The following is a 9,361-nucleotide window of genomic DNA, read 5'->3' on the forward strand; positions in this document are numbered from 1 at the left end:
TACTCGCAGATTCTGGGCAAAAAAAGTTCTCAGCTGCTCCCAGACCAGTGCACAGACCAATAGAGGAGTAAGCTTCTCTTCCTTGATTGTGCCACCTTGGAGGAACTGAGAACTTACAAGTTCCCAGAATATAACCCCCTTTTGACAATGGACTGAAAAGTCAAATAACAGGCTAGGAAAATGTCCAAAAAAGGGAAAAAATAAGGCTATAGAAGACTACTTTCTTGGTGAACGGGTATTTTCTTTCATCCTTTCAGATGAGAAAGAACAATGCATATCTTCAGAGGAAGTCAAAGTTTCCAGAACCTCCAATGTAAATATGCAATGATCTTAGGCCATGGAAGAGCTCAAAAAGGATTTTGAAAAATCTAGTAAGAGAGGTGGAGGAAAAACTGGGAAGAGAAATGAGAGGGATGTAAGAAAATCATGAAAAGCACATCAACAGGTTCCTAAAGGGAACTCAAAAAAATGCTGAAGAAAATAACACCTTTAAAAATAGGCTAACTCAATTAGCAAAAGAGATCCAAAAAAATCAATGAGGAGAAGAAGGTTTTAAAAAGCAGAACTAGACAAAGGGAAAAGTTCAAAAGCTCACCGAAGAAAATAGTTCTTTAAAAATGAGAATGGAAAAGATGGAAGCTAATGACTTTATGAGAAACCAAGAAATTATGAAACAAAATGAAAAGAATGAAAAAATGGAAGATAATGTGAAATGTCTCATTGGAAAAACAATTGACCTTGAAAATAGATCCAGGAGAGACAATTTAAAAATTGGGCTGAAAGCCATGATCAAAAAAAGAGCCTAGACATCATCTTTCATGAAATTATCAAGGAAAACTGCCCTGAGATTCTAGAACCAGAGGGCAAAATAAGTATTCAAGGAATCCACTGATCACCTCCTGAAAGAGATCCAAAAGAAGAAACTCCTAGGAACATTGTGGCCAAATTCCAGAGTTCCCTGGTCAAGGAGAAAATATTGCAAGCAGCTAGAGAGAAACAATTCAATTACTGTGGAAATACAATCAGGATAACACAAGATCTAGCAGCTTCTAAATTAAGGGATCGAAGGGCGTGGAATAAGATATTCAAAAGTCAAAGGAACTAGGACTAAAACCAAGGATCACCTACCCAGCAAAACTGAGTATAATACTTCAGGGGAAAAATTGGTCTTTCAATGAAATAGAGGACTTTCAAGCATTCTTGATGAAAAGACCAGAGCTGAAAAGAAAATTTGACTTTCAAACACAAGAATGAAGAGAAGCATGAAAAGGTAAACAGCAAAGAGAAGTCATAAGGGACTTATTAAAGTTGAACTGTTTGCATTCCTACATGGAAACATAATGTTTGTAACTCTTGAAACTTTTCTCAGTATTTGGGGAGTTGGAGTGATTATACACACACATATATACATATAGACAAAGAGCACAGGGTGAGTTGAATAGGAAGGGATCATATCTAAAAAATTAGAATTAAAGGGTGAGAGAGGAATATATTTGGAGAAGAAAGGGAGAAATGGAATAGGATAAATTATCTCTCATAAAAGAGGCAAGAAAAAGCTTTTTCAATGGAGGGGAAAAGGGAAGAGGTGAGAGGGAATAACGAAACATACTCATCACATTTGGCTCAAGGAAGGATAACATGCACACTCCATTTGGTATGAAAACCTATCTTACACTACAGGAAAGTAGAGGAGAAGGGGATAAGCAGGGTGAGGGGGATGATGGAAGGGAGGGCAATGGGAGGAAGGAGCAATTAGAAGTAAACAATCTTGGGGAGGGACAAGGTCAAAAGAGAGAATAGAAGAAATGGGGGACAGGATAGGAGGGAGGGAAATATAGTTAGTCTTATACAACATGACTATTATGGAAGTCATTTGCAAAACTACACATATATAGCCTATATTGAATTGCCTGCCTTCTCAGTGGGGATGAGTAGGAAGGAAGGAAGGAAGAGAAGTTGGAACTCAAAGTATTAGGAATGAATGTTGAGAATTGTTTTTACATATACCTGGGAAATAGGAAATACAGGTAATGGGGTATAGAAATTTTATCTTGCCCTACAAGACTAGAGAGTAGATGGGGATAAAAGAAGGGAGGGGTGTTAGAAGGGAGGGCAGATTGGTAGAAGGGGTAATCAGATGCTCAGCATTTTGGGGTGGGGGGAGGGGAGAGATGGGGAAAAATTTGGAACTCAAAATTTTGTGAAAATGAATGTTAAAAACTAGAAACAAATAGATATTTAAAAAAATTAAAAAGAATAAGTTTTGACCATTTTGTTAAAGAATACTTCTGTACAGTTTACTTTTCAGTGATCAATTCTGGCATGCTTCTAATGGTATCAGAATCACCTGTATCAATGATAGCCAGTATACATACTCTGTAGTACTTTCCACTTGCTGTACCCAATTCAATGTTATTGCTACTGTAGTGATGTACTCCAGTTTTAGCCAACACAGTGTAATATTCAATCTCTGATTTCCTCAAGGCAGGGCAGTTGTTGGCCAAGATGACCAATGTGGCTTTGCCTAGTCTGATCATTTTCAGCATCTGTTTGTCACCCAGCATGTATTTGCTGCTTTTCATGACCATCTGGAGCCTTGAGCTGATGGAGTCCAGTGACTTTTTCATCTTCTTTGAGCCATCATCTTCCTGCCTGTGGTGTGGGAGGACCCTCAGTCAGAGACCTAAAGTCAAGATGGCCAGGAAGCAAGAAAGGTGATTCTTTCAACTAAAAGCTGATGTCTCAGCTGCAGTTTACCTGGTGCTGAGTTGGCTGGTGTGTGCCAAGGCCGAGGGCAGGTGAAGTCTATGTGAATTTCCCTAGGGTTACATTAAAGCTGGTGAAGTGAGATGTGGGAGAGTGATGTTCTGGAAACTAGAAGTCTCCTCCTCCCCTAGGGGTGTGTTATAGCATGTGCGGGCTCAGTGGCTGGTGAACCCCATCTGGGATGGTGTCTACCCAGTTCCCTTGGTTGTGCTAAGGAATGTCTGGGGGTCCTGGGGTTGGCACTTAGGAATTCCACACCACTGGGGCTCAGGATCTCCTGCTGGTCCCCTTAAGTAGGGCTTGCTGGGATGCTTCTGATCCTGCAGTGGTCCCCTTTAGCCACAGCAAGAGGAACCCTTACCATCCATCTCCCTAGCCTCCCAAGCCAAAAGTCTGCAGCACCCCTTCTGCTGAATCCACTGTTCCAGGATTTTTCCTGGGGTGATATTCTCTGGGTTTTTCATGTTCAACAAGGGGAAGGTCCACTCTCTTGATTCCTGGCAGTTCAAGTAGGTGACTTTCAAATATTCAGTCTGTAGACTGATAGCCCCATTAGCAGCACCTGTTACTACCACAGGCCCTGTGCTTCTCTCACTTAGCTACAAGCAACCGTACTATGCTAAGAGGTTTGGAAATCAGCACTGCCTCTGGTGACTCAGACTGCCTGGTGCTGTTCCTTTGTCTGCTGTGGCTGAGTCTATAATGGTACAGTCGGTGAGCTCTGCATGCCCCCAGCCTGGTGTAACATCTTTCCTGTCAACCTTCCAGGTTGTCCTGAGTTGGAAATCTGCCGCACTCTGTCTCCTAGTGGAATCTGCCACTCTAAAATTTGTTCAGATTCACTTTTTAGAGCTATTTGAATGAATTTGTGGAAGAGCTCAGGTAAGTCCCTGTTTTCGCTGTACAATCTTGGTTCCACCCTGTTAAATTTGCATTATCTAAACAGAAGTATTTGTATTGCATCCTAAGGCAGGAAGGATACAGGGACAGAAGACTCAGGATTGAATCCTTGGCCTACTACTTGAAAATGATGTAATCTTGGGCAAATTACCTGACCTCTCTGGACTTCAATTTCTTCATTTCTGAAGAGGATTGAATTATTTACTTCCATTCTATAGGTGAGAATATTGAGGCTTAGTAAGGGAAATGACTCACCCAAGATCACACAGTTCAAGGGATTGATTTCAGATCTTTTCAGCTCCATAGACTCTATCGTCCCATGACTTCCAGCCCAGAGGTCCTATAATATATGTGTTAAACTTTAAGAATATGGAGGATTGAAACAGAATCCACATATTCAAATAATTTTGTGGATCTTCTAGTCTAGCTTTCCCATTTTATAAGTGATGGAACTGAGGCCTAGAGAGGTTCGGTGACTTCCAAAATCACATAACTAACAATTGAAAGGTGATAGATTTGAACCTTGGTCCTCTGATCTGAAGCATGCCCTGACTAGGTTACTTCCTAATTTTAAACAGTTACTTGTAACTGCTTCTCAGAACTCAGGAGAATTCTACTTCTTTATTGAATAATGAAAGGTCTTCATTCTTCTTGATGTCAATGCAGCTTTTGATATTGTCACTTGCCTTCTCCATAGTAGTCTCTTCTCTCCAGGTTTTCCTGACTCTACCCTCTCTTGGTCATCTTCGATCTGACTGCTCTTTCTCATTCTCCTTTGCTGGAGCTTCATTCAGGTCATGTCCATTAGCTGCAGGTATGTGATAAGGTCTTTCCTGGACACTCTTCTTCTTCTATATTGTTTCAGTTGGTGGTTTCATCAGTTTCTAAAAGTTCAGTTATCATCTTTGATTAATGATTCTCAAATCTGCTTCTCCATCTCTAACCATTCTGCACAGTTCCAGTCTCCCATCACCAACTGTTTATTGCCGATCTGGAATTGAATGTCCCATAGACATCTTAAACTTGCCATCGTCCAAAATTGAACTCATTATCATTTTCTCACAAACCAGTCTCTCTTACTAATTTCTTTTTGGTTGTTATTGACAGTACCAACACTCTTAGTAACTCATGCTTACAACCAGATTATCATTCACAACTCCTTCCTCTCTATCCTTCTTCCATACCTATCTGTATCCCATTGCTGTTAATTTTACCTTAGCAGTATATCTTACATATGCCCCCTTCTTTCTTCTGATATGGGCACTACCCTGGTGTAGGCAGGCCCTCATTATCTCCTGCCTGGAGTACTGTAATAGCTTTCTGATTAGTCTACATGCCACAAGTCTCTCCCAGTCTAGTTTCTTCTTCAATCATGTTAAATGACTTTCTTAGGTGCAGTTCTGACCACATCAAATCCTCTCACTCCTACACAACTTCCCACATTTCAAAACACAAACAAAAACCTTTAGTGACTCACTATCACTTCTAGAATCTATCAAATTCTCTGTTAGGAAACTGAAGTGTTTTATAAGGTCCCCCCCTACCCTCCAGGCTTCTTAAACCCTATATCCCCTCCCTCCATGTGCTCTGCAATCTAGTAACACTGACCTTCTTGTTTTTTCTATAAGACACTTCATATCCAGACTTTGGGTATTTTCATTGACTGTAACCTATGCTCTGGATTCTCTCTCTTCTCACATCTGTCTCCTAGTTTCCATGACTTCATTCAAGTCCGAACTATTATCCTATTCTCTATAGAAAATCTTTGCTGATCCTCCTTAATTCTAGTGTTTTCCTTCCTTTGATTATTGAAAATTTAAAATTCATACAATCTTTGTGCTTGAATGTTTTTGTTTGTTTGTTTTGGCACGTTGTCATCCCTATTAGGCAATGAGCTCCTTGAGAGGAAAGACTATATTTTACTTTTGAATGCCTTACATACGGTAAGTGCTTTAATAAATGTTTATTGACTGACTTTTGTGAATTCATGCTTAGCAGAGGGAAAATAAAATATGGACTATTAGAATGTAGCAGTATTTACTTGGTTTATATGGAGTTTAGGGAATAGAAGAGCCATGTTCATTTTAAAATAAATATAGGTATTCTGTGAAAGTGCTGTGTTATCCAATCAACTTACTTTGCAGATGAGGAAACTGAGGTCTAGAGAAAATAGGCAACTTGGTCAATTTGTACAATAAGGCATCATTTCAATACTATTATTAACATTATTTTCCCGAGTTTAGGGAAAGAATGATTATAGTAGTTCAGTATGGTGATGTGCATCCATTCATAATGAAGAGATCACAGACCAATTTTAACTTAGCCACCAGAAAACTTTGCTCTAACCATTGTATATAGCCATGTCCACAACAACTCAATGACCTTTCAGTCCTCTTATCCACATGCCCAGGGGTCTCATTTCAGAAGCAGTTCAAATGACATAGATACTTATAATAATGCTGATCATGATGCTGATGATGTTGAAAGCAGCATTCACAGGATTTAATAATGGCATCAGTTCTAACCTCCCTATAGTCCTTGACAGTATTCAATATTAAAGAAACCGAGGAAGCTTTAAATAGAATATGTATTTCAGAAAAGAACTCCCATTGAGAGAAGTGATAACTAAAGGAAATCTAGGGCCTCTAATACTGGCTACCCTCAAAAGATAACAAATATTACCTATTTAAAGTGATTGTCCTAGGAGGTACGAGATTATCAAAGTAAAATTTCTTTATATCTTTTTCATCTAAAAGTGATGTTCAAATAACTCAGGTTTATAGGCAAGGTCTATTGAAGGGCAGAGAAAGGGAGATGGGTAAGAAAAGGGTTAGGTAGAGGGAAAGGGAAAGAGGAGGAGGAAGGGAAGAAGAGAGGGGAAAGAGAGGAAAGAAAGAGGGAGAGAAAGAATGAGAAGGATGGAAGGAGGGAAAAAGAGAACAAGAGAGAGAGAGGAAGGAAAGAGAGATACTGATGACTAAACACGGTGTAGGACACAAGAACTAATGAGGCTTAGTTGCTTAGTTCTTTCTCATTATGAAAATGTCATAATAGATAGTTTATTAGGTGTCAGATATCATAAAGTTCTTCCAGTAAGTCTGAAACCTTCCTGGAATGCTTGTTTATTTTTTATTTTTTTCACATGGCAGCTTAGCCATGTGATACGTTGAAGTGAGCCTTAAACTTAGATATGCCCAATCAGTTTAGATTCTTCAATCCATGTAATCAAGTTATAGGCTGTTTTCAGAAAGAAACATTTCCACGGAGCTAGAATGTGTTCCATGCCACCTCAGAGTTCAACATTCATTTGTGCATAATCTTGCTAGCTGTATAACCTTGGACAAGTCATTTAACTTCCCTGGACCTCAGTTTTCTCATCTGTAAAGTAATGAATTTGGATTAGATAACCTCTGAGACTCCTTTGAACTCTAAATTATCAGCCTTGATCCTATGGCATGTCCTTTATGGATGAAGTAGTAATTCCTGACTAATCCTGGTGTTTTCCCTTGACTCAGGGGTGATATCAAAGATGATTAGTAAGTATATTAAGATAACTATGAGAGGAGTTGAGGACAAACAGCTCTACTTTTGGGGGGCCACAGAGTGTTTCTTTCTTATGAATTTCTGGCAGGAGTTGGGGAGGAGAGAAATCTAACCCTCACCCAATAACCAGTAACAATGGCAACCAAAAGCACATGGGAATGAAAACATGTGCTTACCTAGGCAAATTTGATTCCCTGATTCTTCTGTGTCCTTCACTGGCTGAGCACAGACCAGTGAGCAATGGTGTTGAGTAATAGATATTTCCCACGTTGGTGGTAACTTTATAATTTTGAGAGGTCAAGAGTTCTTAGATGCCCAGCAGGAAGTAATTTCTACAATAACACACTTCACAGAAGAGAAAACGAACATGCAGAGGATTAGCCTGAAACCCAAAGGAGCAAAGAGTCATGCGTGCTTGGCCATGACATCTAGAGCTTGTGAGGTACTCAGACAGTACAGGTCCATGGTCAATGGGAAGTATCCATTCAACATTTATAAGAAGCATCTTTTCTTTCTTTTTTTCTTTCCTTTTCTTCCTTCCTTCCTTCCTTCCTTCCTTCCTTCCTTCCTTCCTTCCTTCCTTCCTTCCTTCCTTCCTTCCTTCCTTCCTTCTTTCCTTCCTTCCTTCCTTCCTTTCTTTCTTTCTTTCTTTCTCTCTCTTTCTGTCTTTCTCTGTGAATGGGGGAAGGAAATATAATAATTTAAAAAAATAGTTTTGTTTTTGTTAACACACAGTATATCACCATTTGTGCTTTGAACATTTTCCCCATGGAGCACAGAATGGGGGAAAAGCTCAAAACAAATAGCTGACTTATAAATGACCATACATATTGTACACTGAGTACATTTTCTAGATAAGAGAGATTCTAAATATAAGATGTATGTAATTTTTGTTTTTGACATTTCTATGAAATGACTGTGGGAGTGAGAGCAATGACCCAGAGAGACAAAACAAAGTCTGGACCACATCTTTAAAGTTAGGCTTTTCAGGGACAAACCCAGGTCTGTTGGCCCCTTTATGGGAAATGACTCCTGAGCCACAGGTCACAATACTATGTATAATACTGATCTGACAGATTTGGTTGTAAACAACATGGTTTATAAAATACTGTGTAAAGGTGAACACTTTTTTTAGACTAAATTAGATTAAGCACTTATTAATTGCTTACTATATGTCAGGTACTGGGCTAAATACTAGGAATACAAATGCAAGCAGAAAGATGTTCCTTGTCCTCAAGGGGCTTACATTCTAATGGGGAAAAGCGAGACATAAAAGCGAACCAAAAAGTGAGAAAGGTGAGGGGGGTACTAGAAAATTAATCAGAAAGTCAGGAGTTGGATCAGGATAAAGATGTTAGAAAAGCAGTCAGTAGACAGTTTGAAGACAAGTGAGAGAAAGGGGATGATGGTGGGGGATAATCTACTGTAAAAAAGAGGATGGAATGATATTTCTTGTACATTTAGAGAAGTCTGTTAAGGGGGAAGGCTGCCTCTTCATGTGTGGAAGGGGTAAAGAAAAAAATAATAAGAGAAAACATCGGAGTGATGTTAGAGGAGGACAATGGGAGAAAAGTGAGCTCTCAATGAATAATCTTAATATTTTTCAGTAAAATGTGATGGAAAGTTCTTAGCTGAGAAGATGAGGAAAAGATAGTTAAGAGGAGCTTGAGGAGGGATATAAAGCTTTGGAAGAGATGCTGTGGTGAATAGGACAGTAAATTAATTAAGAAGATGTAATCCAATTGAAGTTAGATAACATAAAATTCGAGTGGACCAGTCATCATAGTTTCATGATTTTTTTAGTGGATGGAGCAAATATTCCTAAGCTGAGGCTTGTCAAAAAGAGATCAGAGATATAACGGGTGGGTGGAGTGAGAAACTCAAGAAAAGAGGAAAGTGCAGAGTTGAACTGGTTTACCAAGAAGACAAGATGGGGAAGGAAAAAGAACATGGCTAGTGTAGTACATCTACCTGTGTATTTCAAGTTTCATCCTCAACATTAAAATCAAACCCTGACATGAAGAGGAACATCTGTTTCAATAGGTATATATATATATACATATATATATATATACACATATATATATATGTATATATATACACATATATACGTATATATGTGTATATATATATGTATATATGTATGTATGTA

General features: G+C 38.9%; 1 pseudogene; it reads right to left on the reverse strand.

Annotated features, from left to right (window-relative positions):
- Window positions 1–2,297: 2,297 nt before the first annotated feature.
- LOC140509830 (large ribosomal subunit protein eL30 pseudogene) lies at window positions 2,298–4,410 on the reverse strand (annotated as a pseudogene).
- Window positions 4,411–9,361: the final 4,951 nt, after the last annotated feature.

Source organism: Notamacropus eugenii, chromosome 1 (genome assembly GCF_028372415.1).
Source record: "Notamacropus eugenii isolate mMacEug1 chromosome 1, mMacEug1.pri_v2, whole genome shotgun sequence".
NCBI lineage: Eukaryota > Metazoa > Chordata > Mammalia > Diprotodontia > Macropodidae > Notamacropus > Notamacropus eugenii.